This window comes from Malurus melanocephalus, unplaced genomic scaffold (genome assembly GCF_030028575.1).
Source record: "Malurus melanocephalus ecotype Western Australia unplaced genomic scaffold, MMel_1.1 scaffold_284, whole genome shotgun sequence".
Lineage (NCBI taxonomy): Eukaryota > Metazoa > Chordata > Aves > Passeriformes > Maluridae > Malurus > Malurus melanocephalus.
Genome location: NW_026623516.1, coordinates 616,726 through 632,270, shown reverse-complemented (window position 1 = coordinate 632,270; position 15,545 = coordinate 616,726). Strand labels below are relative to the sequence as shown.

The 15,545-nt window shown below is 44.3% G+C and overlaps 1 long non-coding RNA gene across 1 annotated transcript in view; it reads left to right on the top strand.

Annotated features, from left to right (window-relative positions):
• LOC130579659 (uncharacterized) overlaps nt 1-15,251 on the top strand; it is a 92,188-nt gene extending 76,937 nt beyond the window's left edge. Inside the window, exon 4 of the long non-coding RNA XR_008966039.1 lies at nt 15,187-15,251. This is a non-coding gene — a long non-coding RNA (uncharacterized LOC130579659). The remainder of the gene's footprint in view (nt 1-15,186) is intronic.
• The last annotated feature ends 294 nt before the right edge of the window (nt 15,252-15,545 follow it).

Genomic DNA, 15,545 nt, shown 5'->3' with positions numbered 1-15,545 from the left:
AGCTCCTTTCTGGTGTTTTGGTGAAGGGTAGGGCARCTGATGGCTCTCCTAAGGTGTGTCAAGAGTTCATGTTAAAACAAACAAAGCTGTTCCCRTGGTCTGTTTGCTTATCAAGTCTGGATTTACCTGTATTCCAAAGACAGATCCCACAGTGCCATCCAAATTTGAGAAATACCTGAGGCTGGAGGGATGCAGGATGCAGTCAGGTCTCCTGCATGGAGATAKCAGTGGGAAAACCAAGTGCCTCTGAAATTTGGCATTCATGAACTCCATGGTGATCAATTGTGACCTTGATACAGAAGAATATTTTTAGCTTAGCACCCACCCTTAYTTTAAATATTTTGGTTGAACAGCACTTTCTGACCTGCAGCTGTTCACGGTGACAGCACCAAAACAGGGCACTTTTACAGTAGAGTGTGGTGTACCTTAGTGTTGTTGAGCTTTGCCCAAACTGTTGAGAAGGATACCTTACAGAGTCTTGTGTTAGTTCAGATTTGGTTACTGGCATTTCCCAAGAGCATCAGGGCTGTCTGCAGGGAACATAAAAGATGTTTCAGCAGTTCTGCTTCAGCTAGAGCCAGGTAAACAGTAGTCTCATGATCCTCTCTGTACGTGTCTTCCAAACATCTCCTTTTTGGCGTGTTTGGTGTTAAAATCAAATGCATTCATTTAATGTTAAGATGAGCTGATAAATGGTACATTTGCTAGTTTCATTTCTGTGGCCTTGGTTATAATGGTTTTTGCTGTGTGCCTTTAGTCATCCCTGTTGTTGGCTGTAAAGGGTTGGAGGGATGTGTCTTGTGAGGGATTATGTACACCCGTCATGTCCTTTTTTTAAGATCTCAGCACTTGACCTTCTTCCTTATCCCATAAAGGAGCCTCTTGAGCATTGACTAATCCCACCAGGATTTATGCAGGCTGGCTGAAAGCCAAGCCCTCCCTGGGCTGGGTGCAAGATTCATCAAGGAGTTCCAACATTTGAGTCCTGTCTCGCCTGAATTAATCTGAATTGAGACAGCTGGGTGACTGGGTAGTGCAGTGTTGTGCCATCATCATTAAATTAATGCCMGGTAGGGCATGAAGATTTTCTGACCATTAAAAATATTTGTATGCAAGCTACGATGCTGGTGCTGGGAGATGAAGAGTGGAGAGTCACTGAGAAGCGGAGAGTCCTTAGAGAGGGCACTTAGGTTCAGACTACAGAGATTCACCACAGGATTGAAAACTTTGTTTCTTCACAAATATTTAGTATTCCAGTTGGTTTTAGATTTTTGTTGTTGAACTGATGTCTGTGTTTCTCTTTGGGACCTTCAGTATGTTTGACAAAGATGCATTTCTCTGAGAGCCACAGGGACAGCACAGTCAAGGATTGCGGAGCAGAGCACATGGCCAGAAACAACTATCTGGAAATTAACATTTCTGCCTAAAATATCAGTGCTCTTTTCTGTTGTGGAGAGGGCCAAAATGCTATAAATGACTTAGTTTGGTTTGATGCTAGAGCCAGTAGATTACCCATCCCCTTTAATTACAGTGTCCTTGCCATTTGGAGAGTTCTTCAGAAATTTTTGCTAGAATTAGATTTGTGCTTTGCAGAGGTGGGGAAAAGTTCTAAATATTTTGAAAAGAATAGTAATCTAATCAGAACAAGTAGCAAAATAGTGATGTATAYGCAGTGGTTCAAATATTGCTTAATAATCTTTACTCACTGCATGTGGTGCCTTGGGCCTGTCAGCATGAATTTCCACTAAATTCTAATTGTTTTTCCAAACATAAAAATAGTTGTTTTCCCCAAAGGAAARCTTGTGTTTGCTGCCTCGTGCCTGCATACACAGACACGTGCATAGATAGACTTGGTAGCAATAGTGCTGTCTTGGGTGGTTTCACACTGTATTAGTGCAGAGCGTGTTGTCGGCAAGTTTTCCAGTATTTGTTAAAAGTTTGCATGGGTAATAAAATCTTGTTGGGAAAATTGATCTAATTTTGAGATTGAGAGGTGTGAGAATAAAAGATTGCTTTCCTGTAAATTGTAGGTAGATAACAACAGAAACTCGARTATTAGAAGAAACTGGGTATCGCACAAACCACACACTTTCACATCACTAAAACAAGAGCTGTGCTCACACAGAAACATGAACCTCTTTGCAAACCGCAGAAAGTAAAAGGGAGCACTCCTGTTTCATTATTGATCTAATTGCTCTTTTCTTGATATGAGGAACGATATGAAATGCTCTTGAATATTCCAGTATGCACAGAAACAGACCATTAAGTTTGAAAACTTTTAAAGGCACAGCATATGCTGATAAATAGCAAGGTCATTTATTTTTGAGAGTCACAACTGCCTACCTAATGCCACTTAATTGTTCTTTTGGAACTGAATATATTATAGCTTTGATGAGAACTTTCCACTCGGGAGTGATATTAAATGGAGAGAACCTAGCCCATAATTTCATGTGATTAAATAAGTTTTGGAAGATTGGGTGGYGCAATCCTTTTAAGTAGGTCCTGTTTTTAGCAAAAGGTTCTGGTTTTGGATTACCTCAGTGTTGGAGTACTTTAGGGCTCCCTTCTAACCCAAATTGCTCCGCACTTCTTTGTGTTCGTTGCCTTTATCTGCAATCTCTTCCCTTTGGTTTACAATTCCATTTAAGACCAGTTTTCCTGAGTAACCTGAAAGTTTGGGCCTGCAGGACTTGTGCAAAATGCGTGTGGTTAAAACCTCGCCGTGTTTGCGTGTGAGAGCAAACATGCATAGGAATGAGGTTCCTGGGTTGGTGCAGCCAAGCCTGGCCSCGTTCCAAAGCCGTGAGAGTCTGACAGGCCGTGCTTTTCTGGGGGGAGCTGTGAAGGTGAGCGTCAGCCTGCGCTCACCTCCGTGTTTTACAACACTCCTCCATTTATGATCTCCRCAGCTCTGCTGCTCCGCCTGCTCCTGCCAGCATTCTCACCTCCCACTCCTCTGCCAGGCTGAGCAGATTCTGGAGTCTGCTGGCTGCAGGCAGTGCCAGCTCCCTGACAGAGCCCTTCCCAGGGCTGTGGCAGAGCTGAGGATAGGGGGTTCTTGGTTCTCCTTGGGTTTTGCAAGTGGCTTGCTCCAGTGGTGCTGGACACCTKTTCTTTCCCTTGTTTCAGCAACTTCTCTGTCACTTGGTTTCTACAACTTAAAGAGCATCTGTGTCACCAAATTTGGGACTCTCCTAGAATGGTTTGGGTTTAAAGGTATATTAAAGATCATCTCCCAGCCCTTCCTGGGCAGGGGCACTTTCCACTAGACCAGATTGTTCAAAGTCCCGTTCAACCTGACTGTCAGATAGAACTGCTCAGTGGCTTGCTTTTTTTTTTTTTTTTTAGTTCATCCTAAATACCCAATGGTGAGAAAGAAGAAAGATGCAACCTTTAATAAAAGGTTTTTGAAGCAGTTTAGTTCATTTTGAGAGCTACTTTTCACTTCCTAAAATCTCCAGCYCTTCAAAATGGTCTTGAGATTTGCAGAAAAGATCACTTCCAGCAGTAGCTAATAACAAAAAGGCGGAGAGGAAGAGTGACTTCTCTTAATAGCTTGTTCTTATGACATCTCAAAGACTTGTTTGATGAATCAATGATGAATTTTTGCCTGAATCCCCTGGCAATTCACTTTACCTGTATGGCATGTTAAGCTCATTSTCATTTTCCTTTCTTGTTTATTGATTTGTTGAATTCCTTTTTCCCTCCCTCACAAAACAAAAAATTAATTTGGTCTGTTTAACCAAGACGAGGACAAGTCTCCAACTGACAAGAACATGATTGCATGRTTGGAGAGATGTCACTGCTACAGAGAAAAATGGCTTGGCAGTAGTTGTCCAAATTGATGTTCAAATCCATGTTCATTTTAAGGGCATTTTCCCTTGAACTGTCACGCAGTCCCAAGGTACTGAAGATAAACTCACACAAACCTATCCAAAAGTCAGCCTTTCAGAAATGTCAGGAACTTTCTGGCCTTGGGTCTCYGTTCCTGAGCCAGTCAGAGAGGAAGCTGGCTTTTGGTTTAGGCAGATCATGCCAAAACCAGATTTGTTTGCTTTTGTGCACCAAGTTTTGTTTTGTTTTGTTTCTGGAATAACAGCTGTATATATAATATAATGTGGGAAAAGATTAAGTAAACTCCTTTCAGAAAAGCTTTAACAGACATYTAGCAAAAAAGTAAGAAAAAGATGATTTTTTCATTGTTTCCTCAGAGCTCAGCGAACCTTTCTTTTGAGTCAAGGTGAATTGYTGATGTGTTTGCAGGACTAAATAGCTGCTTCTAAGACACAAATACATAGGCTGCAAGCTTCCAGATGCTGCCAGGAGAAGTAAACATTTAGCTCTGGAAATGTGCAGATCACTTGCTCAGGTCCTCTGCCCTTGAAGGGCTTCTGTTCTTGTTTGTGGATGTTTCAGTAGCAYGAGAAAGGTCCTTGTTTGGAGCAGTTCTCTGTTGGCCAACTCTGCAGCAGCAGGGCATGACCATCTCCACTGAGGTGAACCAGTCACAGCAGGTGAATTGAGAGAGCCAAGGGGCAGAGGAAAGAGGGTGAAAATGCTGTTTCTGTCAATGCTTCTGTAAAGCTGAAGCTCGAGACTGACACTCATTAGCAGTGGTAGTGTACTTGCTTCCAGCCTTTCCTAAGAGTGGTTGAGTATTTCTGTGCCTGCTGGAGGAGAAGCATTTTACCCTAAACTCTGTCTGGAAGGCACAGCTGAACTGGGGGGAGGAAATTCTGATCCTTCAGCCTTGTGGGATGAAAAAAAAATAATTTGTAATCTCTGGACAGGTTCAGAAATTTTAATATTATACCTAGCTGCCATTTTCTTACTTTTGAGTCAGAAGCTGGAGGATAACAGCACACATGAGTTGGATTTCCGTCTTTTTACAGCCAGTCACTTAAATTTTAAGTACARCATCTTGTACATGTTGTGTTCAGGAGCTTGGCCCACACAGTGGCACTTTGAATTGTAAGAATCAAAATTAAACCCAACTTCCACTTTCAGGAAGAATGGTGCAGTTTCCACTGAAGGATCATGGTGTACTGAACTCTCTCACAGCTCCTGCTTGAGGATGTTCTGCCCTCCATCCTGAACTAAAGCATGGTACTGAGTACCCATCCAGAGGTAGCTGTTTCAGTGGCAGATTAAATAATTCCTGGCTCTGTGAGTTTGTAAAGCACTTTGGGATCTTCTAGAATGGAAAGCGTTGTTTGTTTGTCTGAGGCAGTATTTTCACCATGTTTTATTACGATTGCTTCTGTTATGTGTGTTGGTTTTCATTATATCTTCAGATAAGACTTGTATGAAATGGGCTTCTGTTTTGTTTTCTCACCAGAGGAGTGATTCATATTCAAATTGAAATGTTGTGTTGCTCTAAGCCAGCCTTCTCCCYGTGTTCTAATGGGAGGAGAGGGAGAAACAGGCGTGGACCAAGCAGGATTATTTTTCACCTACTGCATTTAGAAACTTTCCAAATGGCTTTTTAGGAAGGCACATGGGTTTAGCTTAAGCCTGGCATGGGAGAATCTTGGTCTTGTGTGTTTTAAGAATATGAGATGAGCTTGAAATCTCATCAGTTGTCTGTTTAGGCTGCAGACCCATATGYTACAAGCATTGTTCTCCAAGAAAACTAAAAGATAATTTATGATTCCTTTGTAGCTGAAGGAGGTTTGGGTTTGTTTGTTTTGTTGGTTTTTTTTTTCATGATCATGTATTTTCTTTTTATTCATAACACTAGTTTTAAGAAAGTTGCTTGCACTATTTCTGGGGCACTGACTCAACAGGCACCTTGTGCAGCACAGCCAAGTCTCATCAGCTCATGGTCTCGGTTCCTGCCTGATGATTTCTCCAAAGGAGCTGGTTTCCATCCACAGGAAAGGAAAACTGCACAGTGTAGCACAGCTTTCTGTTCTTGTTAGAAATGGATGCTGTTTTGCTCAGTCCAAACTTCTCAAGAAGCTTTACCACAGATACTCTAAAATGGAGAGAGGAGATGCTGAGATTCCATCTGGGGTCCTGTACGTACTCAGAGTTGTGATGCTCTGTCACCTGCAGCTCAGGGTCAATGTAATTGTAGATCTTGTGGAGGCTGGTGCCTGTCCCATAAGCACCCAGAGATAATTGTGTATTTAATGGAAATGAATAAAAGATAGGTGAATATTCGCACCTTAGTTAAAGTGACCGGGCATACTCAAGAGGATATTTACCACGTTTTAAACTTAAAACACAACTAATCCCGTTTCTTTCCTTCGTCCTTCCGAGTTGGGCTTGGGGAGGTGAAATGATCCTTCCCCAATCTGCCTTTTCATTTTCACAGAGTTTGTGAAACTATTTGGACATTCCTAGGGTGCTCTCAGGTTTTGAAATAAATAAGGAGACATTGACACTTTTAAAGTAACACCTGAGAAGTTGCTGAGCCTTGTAGGAGCTGCTGCCTTTAATGGAATATTGGTGACCAAGTCCTCTGTGTTTCTGTGACAGTTCAATTACACCATAGGCTGAGAGCATTACGAGGATCGAAAATGTTCTGCATTTTTGTTGTCATAATACAGACTTTACCTGAAAGTTTTTCCAAGGAGGAGGAAAGAGAAGGGGCTGTAACAGATCTTCATAGCTCATGGTAGGCTCATTCACCACAGGAGAGCTGGTGAGACAAATGTGAGACCTTGGTTACACGTCACCTGAATGCTTTCTGACTTAAGAGCATTTGGGCTGGRATCACTTGCAATTAGCCTGGGCTTGGCAGAAACTGGCACTGCTGCTGTTTGTGCAGAAACTGCWTGCACAGTCCAGTTGTGCCATGGGGAAAAATGCTGCTAGCAATTAGCACAAGGGTRGTGTTGAGGTGGTGTCTGCAGTGGCTGCTCTTGGAGCAGTTGATGTCCCTGATGGCACAGTAGCAACCCTACAACAACAGCACGGCTGTCTGTCACCTGCACCCAGTCTGTCACCCAGACATCACGTCTTTAACCCATTTGTCATCATAGCCACACTTTTCTTAGGCAGCTGTTTGTGTTTGGGAGCTTTTAACATTGGGAGCTTTCAACATTGCTTTTAACATTGCTTGTGAGAGCCTAGGCATGCCCATGGTCCAGGGAGATGTGACCATTGCTCTGCTCTTCACAGTCTGCTCGGATGAGGCGGTTTCCTCGGCTGGCTGTGGTCAGGCTGAGGCTGAGTGCAGCCTGTTCTAAGCTYAAATCACCCAGCTGGGATCAATTGCCCAATTGACACAATAAATTATATTTAAGTCTGTTAAATTAACTAAATAATGAGGACCACAGGGCACCTACTGATCCCTATAAYGTGTATTGCTGGAGGTTGGGCAAAGTGTCTCCTACCTGCTTAATTGAGCCTGGGAGCTTGTGAGTGGGTGGCGTGGGAACTGGGGACAGCTGAGGGTTCATGCAGGGATGCAGAGTTGCTCCTTGGGGCAGAAAAAGAAATGTATGATTCTTGGCCCTAGAACGAAGAAAGCGAGACGCTGTGGACTTGTTGCAACCCGTGCAGTCTGTGAATGTTTTCTTCTTGTCAGATGCTGCTGTCACATAAGCTGCTTTATTGCCAAAGGGCAGGGAATGAACTAGWGAAGTGGGAGAGAGGGCTGTGTGTTGTAAAAATCGGTGTGCCAAATGTTCAATTCTTTACTTTCTGCTTTTGCAGTGTTTATTTACCTGCAGGATTCAATGGGGGTCAGAAGGGATGGTGCTGTAGGAGGTACATCTGTCTCATCCAGGAGAAAGTGCGTGTTCAGATGAGAARGCATTATGCATACAATGCCTGAAATCAGTCCCTAAAATAGCACACTCCACATCTTAGTAATGTATTGAATATATCTGGATAAGAAACAGTCTGATTGAAGTATTGAGCTTATTGTAGTGTGTCTGCTGTGACTCATCAGGAAATTGAAAGTCTTGAGACAAAACTCACCCCCCCTTCAGTCTTTTTGGAAGAGACGGGAATTAGTCTTAGATGGGAGGTAATTAATTGTTCTGCGATTGCCGTAAATAGGTACTGAACAACAARCTCGTACTGAAATATTTATATCCTGAGCCCTGTCTTGTGAGCRCAGCTATCCTGAGTCTCCATCAGACAGAGACAGTGAAAAAGAAAGTTCTTTGGAATGAGCAGCACTTCCACCTACATGCGTTTAAGCGAGACTGGTTGGAGGTGAGCTGGTAGGCTGCATGCTGTAATAAGCCATTTACTAGGATAATGGCTGTAGGCTACAAATGCTGTTTCTACTTAGTCTGTCTATTCAATGCAAACATTAAAAAAGAAAAAAAAAAGCTCTCTCCCTCAGTAAAGTCTGTAATACTCTTAATCCCCAGTGTACTCCATGAATATTAACTCAGCCAATGTCGTAAYACCCCATGGAGGCAGATGATGCATGTTCAAATTTTTTCATCCACGGGAGAATCTGAGGCAGTGGGAAGGACTTTAGGCTTCTGTTTTCAGACTGGGGCAAAATCCTGGGCAACARCCTGGCTTGATGGTGAGTATGCCACCCACTGGCTGGTCCTTGGTGGGAGCATGGGAATTCCAACTTTCAGGGTCTAATCCCATAAATTTAGGGTTTCMTTTGGAGAGATGTACTGCCTGGTGTTGGTGGCAGTGCTGCCCTGCTTGTGGAGTCACAGAAGGTGCATTGGCACAGCTGGCAGAGGTGGATGGTGAGGGCGTGAATATGTGCAGGAATATCTCTAATTTCCTTAGTAGCTATAGCTATTATATATCTGTCTGACTGCAGGATATTGCTGGGAATCCAGATGTTGAGAAGAGAAGCATGAGAATCAAGATGATCAAATACCTGTTTTATAAAAAAACAGCGCCCAAGGAAAAGGAGCTTGATGGCTTTGTGTTTGTCTGCAGTGAAGTCATGGCAACAGAGAACTCATTTAGCAAAATTAACTGTTTCTCTATCTTACAAAAAAAACCAAATGAAAATGATGCAAGGGAACATCCTTTTATCTCAACCAAATGAGTCCATTTGTGCCAAAGCAAAGGAGTCATCTTGGGGAGTTTGCTCCAGAGAGCACATACTTTATTGGTACACGATGTAACAGTTGTCCCAAAGCCGTAACTGAAGAAGTGTGGTGCCTTAGGCAAGCACTTTCAGTAAAAGAAAAACCAAACTTAGGTTCCTGCACCTGCATGGTGTTGAAATAGAAGCATGGTTCAAAGCTTTTGGTTGTTTGAGAATTCAGCTCAGTTGAGATCTGAATGCAGCTTTTGGAAGGGCTGTAATCTCTTTGAAGTCCCTTATGGGTAATGCTTAGTTTTGAAATTATCTAGGGACAAAGTGCTGATTCTACATTGGCTTGGGTGTGCCCAAATACTTGTAAAAAGTCAGTTGCCTTTAGGTCCCTTTGACTTTCATTACACCATAGTCTTCTTTGTGCCCAAGTCTCCTTTTTATCTCCTATCTTAAGTAGTATTTGAAATAATTCTCACATGAACCCCCAAAATGACCCTTCTGCTCTACTTCTGTTCTGATGTTTTCTGCCCATCTCAACGCACAAACCACTCTGTGAAGCAGCACAAGAAGTGAACCACACYGTGACTCTGTTGGTAGGCACAAAAGTTCATTTTACATCACTGAGAATCTCATATTTGGARTTCAGAAATTGTTCATCTTGGTAATGAGCAGGGGCAAGCTCCAGGGAAAATATCACGAACTCAAATGTGTTGCTTGAGGCGCCTGGAAAGTGGTGTTTCTCTTGAGCAGTGTTTTCCAACCAGATTTTACTTTGTGGCTCTCTTGGAGATGGTTTTAGGCAACACCTTATGGTTTCCCTGGAAGTGTCTGACAGCAGAGAGGCAGAGTTTTTATCTCTGTGAAGGAGTGCAACAGTTTGGGGGAGATTAAGGATGATTCAACTTTGAGATGGCTTCTGTCAAAAGTGCTGGGGAAGCTTCAGACTAATTGGAAGCTCATTTTCATTTCATTGAAATCACAGAATYGCAGAATATTTTGAGTAGGAAGGGACCCACAGGGCTCATGGAGTCCAACTCTTAAGTCAGTTCTCACCAGGTGAATGGGAATTGTTTTCCATTGGCTCTCATACCTGGATGACTGGTGCCTTTCTCCTGCAATTTAAACTTTGGTTTAATGAAAGAAAAGTGGGAACCAAATGTAGGTGGATGAGTTACGGTCAGTGAAGCAAAGCCACAATCATTGTATATCCAAGTAGATAACTCAGATGTTGTTTTGGAGGTGATCCATATAAAAAGTGTTTGACTGGTTTTTCTTTTTTTTGGAAAGCATCTCTTTCAGGAGGGACCTCTTGTGAATAGTGGGGCTCTTCATGCTGCTGAATCACACGTCTCAGATGGGTTGCAGGAGCTGGCTGAGGGTCAGTGATGCTTCCCAGCTCAGCCCAGTGTATTTGCAGTAGTGTCCTGTTTCTCTCCACTGGTTTCTCGTGCCCGAGCCTGGACAAAGCCCTTGGTTTAGCTGGTAACAATGTGAGGGCAGAAGGTGCACCAAACCCGTGGGCTTGAGTGCTGCCATCAGGAGAGAGGAGAGGAAGGGGGTGAGGATGGAGCACACAGCCCAGCTGGTTGCACATCAGAGGCTTTTAAGGACTAACAATAACATCTCAGGCTTTCCTCGGTGAGGGATGAGATCCCCAAACCAGAATGTTCACAAGAGAGGCAGCCCCAGCCCCGTGGGTTGTCCCAACACGCTTGGGGCGGATAAGCACAGCGGAAAAGCCTGAGGAACTGCTGCCAAACGACTGGGAAGATGCAGCCCACGGTGTCTGTTGTGTCTGAGATCTCTGTAAAGTCTCTCGCATCTTTCCTCAAGTTTAGTTTTCCAGTGGAGGCTGTTGCAGTAATGAGAATGTCTCCCATCTGCTCCTCACATGGCTTGGCACATTTAGCCAGAGTATATATATTTTTATTATGGGGTTAGCCAGTGGTAACCATGACAATTAGACTTATCACGCAGCATTTTTTTTTCCCTCCTTGAGTCAGTTTGAAATGCTGACAATTAAATGGATACAGTACACTTTAGAGATCCATCAGTCTCTTTGTTGTCTTGACAACCAGAGTATATTTAGAAATGTAACAAGTACATGGAGTTCAATTGCACTTTTGCTAAAACATAGTTTTGTAGCTTGAGAATTTAATCTGTTGTTTGTAGATCCAGGTGCTTATTTGAGCTCTGCCTGACTTTCTTTTTGGTCTCTCTGGGAAGCTCCTACACTGGCTGGTGGAAAGAAGGTCCAAATCAAGCAGGGAGCAAACCTGCCCACTGTGTGTGGCAGKGGCTTGGGTGAGGGGCTGGCAGTCGCTCTCTGTTTGGGTACGGGATGTGCTGAGCTGGGTGCTCCTGTCTTCTTGTGGTTTGGCTATTGATTTGCAGTGACATGGGAGCAATAGCAGGGACTGTTTCTCCATCTAATTTCTTCTGTTTTGTCTTTGATTTCATGGGGGTGTGTTTCTTTGATTTTAACAAAATACTACTACTAAATTTTTTTTTTTGGTTCCTTCCAGCTAGACTGGCAAAATTGAGCTCATCCTCTCCCCACCGAGCTGGAATAGCAGCGTGTGGGCTAGCTGTCTGGAGCTATGGATTTTTAAGGCTTCATCCAGGGCTGGATGAGAAGGAGGGAATTACGATGGAGTGCACTCAGTGGAACTCTAAATATCCCTGTCTCCCAGCAGCTCTGAGCACRCACTGATGGTGGGTGTGTGTGGAGTGTCTGTGTTACTCTCTGCCCTTTCCCTTTTGAGCCAGGAGAGAGCTGAGGTTGGTGCAGGCACCTGAGTGAGCGTGACAGTGCAAATGTGGTTGATGTGCCAGCCCAGGAGAGCAGCTGGGATGTGTGGCTTCCATCTGCCACCACCCAACTGCCCAAAGGCTGTGACACAATGGGCTGGCACCACAGTGCCCTTGTTACACTCAACWCAGGACCTGGCGGTGCCACTACATGCTGGCTTCAGATCTGTGTCTGAACATGTGTGGTTCAGAGCACTTCTCTGGCTTGGGTGATAAATGAATAAARTGAAAGTCAGATGAGGAAACAGCTCCAATGTTCCCCACTGTCCTTCCCCCTGGCTGACCCAGAGCTGTCCTGGTCAGGGCTGACCCTTCAGAAGGCTGTCAGGTTGAGGAGCTGCTAAAAGGGGCTTCTTTGTGGTGAAGTGCTGATGGCCTTTCATAATCAGCACTTGAATCTCATGACAAGGCCTGGGATGCTCCTATATTTTCTGCAAAATGCGAAGCAATGCTCTTCCATTTCTCCCTATCTTAGGCTTGGCTTGTAATTGGTGTATGGCAGTATAATGTGGTCAGGAAAAGTGAAAAAATCCCAAACAAGCCTGAATTGTCCTTTATCAGCCAAGCTGTAGCAAAGCAGCAATCTGAACAGGAGATTGGTTCCAGCAGATGGAGTGGCCTTTTKCTGGAGGGAACCAGTTCATTTGGTGAGATGGTTTAAAGAAGACAGGGCTGTGTCCATGGCATGGGTGTAGTGGTGTTCAGCCGCATCCACCCCTGGGCAGGGATCTGTAAAACTGGTCAGTAGTGCTGCTCTGCYCCCRGGGAGYACAGGGATGGTCACTGGGGTGGTTTATTGCCAGGAGGTGAGGAAAGGTCCAGGGAGAGGAGCCCACCCTGAGATCAGCTGTGAGGGACAGTGACAGCCCATGAAGTGAATCTCTGTTTCCTTGGGTACACCACATCTTGCCTATACACTATACCCAAAATATTAATAAGGCTCAAAAGAAGGAGAGATCTATGTGATTTTGTTTCCTTCTTCTGTGTTTCTTTTTYATTCATTACTTGTCAAATAATGTGTTTGATTTCTCAGTAGGTATGCACAGCTCAGTTTCGTTTTTGTATTCTCTTTCTTCTCTCCGTTTTACCAGTTTCCCAATGAAAATCCCAAACCATAGTTACATTTCCATTCCAGCTTTGTTTGCAGACTGTTAACATGTCTTGTTAGAGTGTTCAGTTGCTGCTGGGGTTTATTCTTAAAATATAACCACCAAAACCGAACAATCCTAATGGCTATTCAAGAGTGCTTTAAATAAGTTACCCCAATCTGTCTGACAAGGATAATGGTCTTCTATTAGGAGATACTTAGCTGGAGGTTGGATGAGCTGTAATGTTTATGGGTCTGCAGATCTGTAACCAGAAAAACTCAGGATAACTCCTTGGATTTCAGTGGAGCTGTATTTGTTTATTACARCTGAGGCTTAGGCAGTGCTTTAGATGCAAATTGCAACCTCTGTGAAGTTAAGTGGGGTTTTGATTTAATTTCTGGAAGCAGTAATGTCAGCAGAGAAGCGAAGAGCTGGGACCCACATAGCCTGAAGTCTGTAACTCTGGATTGCTCTCTTTCCCTTACTGTCAAGATCAGATTCCCTTGGTTGGGGCTACTAATTAAAATACAGCTTCTCTTAAGCATTTCCTAAAGGCAGGCAAGAGATAGTGGAAATGCAGCCTATGCAGATTCTCTCTCTCTCTCTCTCTCTCTCCACACTTTTCAGAAAATGCCAGTGCTTGGCTTGCTCTCTCTGTGGCTGGGCTGTTGACCTGGAGCTTGTGCTCTCAGCCCCAAAATTGCTAAGGCACTGTTCTGCATTACCTGCTGGGATGCAGAGAGCTGGAATCTCCTTTCCTCAACTTGCCTGTGTCCATGCAGCAGTCAGGAGACATGGAGCACTGCTCATCACCCCCACTGTGTGTGGCACAAGTGATTCACCATGCATTCATTTCTGGTCACATAAGGGGCATCAGTTTAAAGCTGGCTTGAGGCATAGGTTAACGYTGGCTATTTGAAGTCTGAAGTCTGAAAGCAACATCAAACAGGGAGCAGAAAATGTATCATGCACAGAAAAATCTCTGGGATTTGTTTCTCCCTTTAAAAAATAATAGTAATAAATTCCAAACTGTTTGCATATGCTGTCTCTTCTGTGGTCAGGACACCTGTCTGCCTCTTTGCTGATACTTGATACAGGCTTACTGTGCTTGCAAAAATGTTAACGTGAATTTTTTGTCATGGCAAATATGAAAAGAATATCCAGTGTCTGTGTGGGCAGCTCCTCAGCAAATTTTTCTCTGCTTTTTGTGCTTTGGCGTGGATCTGAAGCAACTGCTGAAATTCTGCTCTCGTTCTTTCACCATAGACCAGGAGGGCAAAGCTGCTGCCCTGCCAGACCTGGTTCTCCTGAGCAAGACAGCTGGTGGTGGTGCTACTGAGTTTTAGCCTGGCTTCCTTAGAAAAATAATCTATGCAACTGGCTAGAGGTGTCTCTGCTTCTTCTCTTTTAATCCCTGGCTGGAATCAGGAAAATAGGGTGAGGATGCAGACAGGAGGAACTGGGGATCACCTGGTGCAGCCAGGAGCATGGTGGGCTGGGAGACCTGGGCCAGGCTGAGGTGGACCTTTCACCAGTCATCACTAGTACTTTATAAAGTTGCTTATTTCTTCTCCAGGACTGWGATTGAAGGAAATAGGAAACATCAGAGTAAGCTCAGTTATCAATAAGCTGGAAGTGTGAAAGATTGCTGGTTGAAAGAAGCTTGTGGTGACTTAAAAACCTTGTGTTTTCTCTTTAATTGGGTGTCTTTGGAGGCACCCAGAAAGGAAACCAGGGCTGGAGGTGGAGGCAGGGTTTGGGCTGTCCCACCCTGACTCTTTTTCCACAATGGCTGTGTGTTTAATGCATCCCATCTCTGCTTGGGTGCTCCTTGATGCTCACATGGCAAAGCCAATGCTGTGGGAGTGACTCACCCTTGGCCTGAGCAGTGGCAGTGGCTTGGGAAGAAGAGGCCCTTTAAGCAGGAGAGGCAGAAGGGCGTCTGGTCAGGCTTTAAAAGAGACTTTGTTACCTGCAGCCCTTACGTCAGCGCCTTTCACCAGCTCTACAGTGATTTAAAACAAGTAGCTTCTCTTCCAAATAAACCTCAGCTACTCCAACACTTGCTCAGATGTAATCTGTGCTGCCAACGTGTGAAAAAMCCCTATATGGGTCAAAACAGGGACAGACTGACACATGAGTTGTGTCAGAGGGGAGAAAAAAAGCTCTGGTCTGCTCTGTACAGGAGGGCAGCTGGCCTTACATGCCCTTTTGGGGCTGTTTTCTTGGCGAGGTGTTACAGCCAGCTTGATTTACTTTCTGCTTTTACGATGAGCAAAACACTGATTCTGACCTTTCTGTTTTCAGCCGCAGAGGTCCCTTGGAAGAGCCTGTGTGTTCATCTGACTGGGTGCCTGACAGGGCTGCCTTGCTCCCAGGTGAGGAATGGATCAACTCTCAGGGCTTTTGCCAGCTGCTGAGTTTGGGGAGAGTGGGGAGACCTTGGTACCATGTTTGGGGATCAGCAACTGATGGGCATTTCTCCAAAGCCTGGGGTGATGGGAGGCCAGCCTGCCCAGGAGGCTTGAGGTGTTTTTACTGCTTCTGGCTCCAAGTTTGGAAGCAGCCAACATGCAGGCTCTCCTGCAAATGGGAGTGCTGATTKGGAACAATTGCTTGGTTCAGTGGGTGCTTCCACTCCTTTCTGAACAAAGCTTTCCTGCTTG